The sequence below is a fragment of the Columba livia genome, chromosome 2 (genome assembly GCF_036013475.1).
Source record: "Columba livia isolate bColLiv1 breed racing homer chromosome 2, bColLiv1.pat.W.v2, whole genome shotgun sequence".
Lineage (NCBI taxonomy): Eukaryota > Metazoa > Chordata > Aves > Columbiformes > Columbidae > Columba > Columba livia.
This window is the reverse complement of record NC_088603.1, coordinates 14,269,788-14,271,998: the sequence shown is the minus strand read 5'-3', so window position 1 is coordinate 14,271,998 and position 2,211 is coordinate 14,269,788. Positions and strand designations below refer to the sequence as shown.

The window sequence follows — 2,211 nt, the reverse complement described above, 5'->3', positions numbered from 1 at the left end:
TATTTGTTTTACCAAAAATGGTGAAATGAGGAAACCTTGTTTCATCAGACTGGAGTGGTTAGCTGGCCTTTTTTTCAATTGTGCTGTTGTCTACAGAGCGATTTTGGAAGGTTTTAGTCCTTTTATTTTCAATTTCTTTTAAACAAATCAGAATGTTGTAAATATTTCCCTGAATTATAACTTTTTTTTTTTTCCCCATAGTTAAAAAAGAAAAAAGAGAAGAAGTTTTCCGGTAGCTTTGGCAACTGTGGGGAAAACTGGAAGATTTTACATTGAGAAGTTTTTTCAGCACGGCGTTGGTGGTATAGTGGTGAGCATAGCTGCCTTCCAAGCAGTTGACCCGGGTTCGATTCCCGGCCAACGCAGCTTGTCTTTTTCGTGCGGCACATCTCCCAGCGGAGCGGCGGGAACGCGAGGGGTGGTGCTGCCACCCAGAGGGACCCGGAGAAGGTGGAGAAACGAGTCAGCAGGAACCTCGTGAAGTTTAACAAAGTCCTGCGTCTGGGGACAAGCAACCAATATTTGCTGGGGCCCAGCAAATTGTTATATTAGTGACTGGGGAGAACAGATTGGCAGAAGAGGACATGGGTGTCACTGTGGACACCAAATTGAACATGAGCCAGACATTTTCCCTTGCAGCAAAGACGGTTGATGGTACCCTAGGCTGCGTTGGCAGCAGTAGTGCCAGGAGGTCAAGGGAGGTGATCTTTCCCCTTACTCAGCACTAGTAAGGTCACACCGGGAAAACAGTGACTGTGTCCAGTTCTGGATTCCTGAGCACTGGAGAGGCATGGGCATGCTGGAGGGAGTCCAGTGAAGGGCCAGGAGGGTGGTTACAGTGCTGGAGCATTTTTGCTGTGAGGAAGGACTGAGAGCTGTTCAGCTTAAAGAAGAGAGGGCTTGAGGGGAAAATCTTATTAATGTAAATAAATAGCTGAAGGAAGGGTGCAAAGAGGATGGAGCCAGGCTCTTTTCAGTGGTGCTCAGTGGCAGGACCAGAGGTGGGCGGCACAGACTGAAACATAATCAGTTCTCTCTGAACATCAAGAAATACTTTTTTTACTGTGAGGGTGACTGAGCACTGGCACAGGTTGACCAGAGAGGTTATGGAGTCTTCAGCCTTGGAGATATTGAAAAGCTGTCTGGACATGGTCCTGGACAACTGGCTATAGGTGGCCTTGCTTGATCAGGGGGGTTGGACCAGATGACCTCCAAAGGTCCTTTCCAACCTCAACCATTCTGTGATTCTATGATTCTGTGCATCAAGCTAAGGCAAGAAGTGAGGCAGAAGGCCAATACGTTAGTGATGTCTCCAAGAGTGAGAACGGTACCAAGAGCTGGGCTGAGAGACAGGCAGCCAAAGGAAGAAGTATTACTCCAACCAAGCTAGAGAAATGCGTATGAGCTATGGGTCACTACAGAGCCAGTAGCAAGTGCTTTCAGGAGCCATCAGATACATTGAAGTCTGGGGTTAGGTACCTCCCAGGAAGCCCCACCCTGGGAGTGCCAACCAGTTTTGGTGATGCAATTAATCACTGTCAATCCCATGGCTCAGAATTCTGTTGTACTTGAAACCTGACTCTTGACAGCTCTTCAGAGAAAATGTTCTGTTCCTAAGTATTTTTGAAAATAATTTGTGTTGTATTTCCAAAACCTGTTTATATGACAATTGCAGACAGGACCTACTCAGATAACAGAGTGTGTGGAAGAGTATTCAATTGTACCGTATGCTTGCTTCTTTTGTTTCAGTCTTTTTTTTTTTTTTTTTTTTCTTTTTTTTCTCCCAAGTGGGACAAAATGCACTGGTAGGTTTATAAAAAACAAAAAATGGAAAGGGCTAAAGGAGATGCTCTAGTCATTAGCACTTTACAGCTAACTAAGAATAAGTAATTATTACAGTTCCTAGGAGGTGTGGAGAAAAGGAGATACAGGCTGTGAAAATGTAGTTAAAATAAACTGGCCAGACTTACAAAAAGGCTGATATTTGAAAGAGGAACAAATCTTCAGTCTTTCTGGAAGATAAGTAGTTCTGGAAGCAGTGAAAAGGTGCTATATCAGTAGGAGCCAATGGATGGAAAATCAAACCAGAGGGGTTTTACCTGCCAAATTTCTCACCACAACTTATAGGTTCCTAAACCTAAGTTGATGAGTCAAAATTATTATCCACTCTACTTGAATCAAATGAGACTGCTGTTGGAAGAAAAAAAAACA

The 2,211-nt window shown here is 44.0% G+C and overlaps 1 non-coding gene across 1 annotated transcript; it reads left to right on the top strand.

Annotated features, from left to right (window-relative positions):
• Positions 1 to 293: 293 nt before the first annotated feature.
• TRNAG-UCC (transfer RNA glycine (anticodon UCC)) lies at positions 294 to 365 on the top strand. Its single transcript has one exon. It is a non-coding gene; the product is annotated as a tRNA-Gly (tRNA).
• The last annotated feature ends 1,846 nt before the right edge of the window (positions 366 to 2,211 follow it).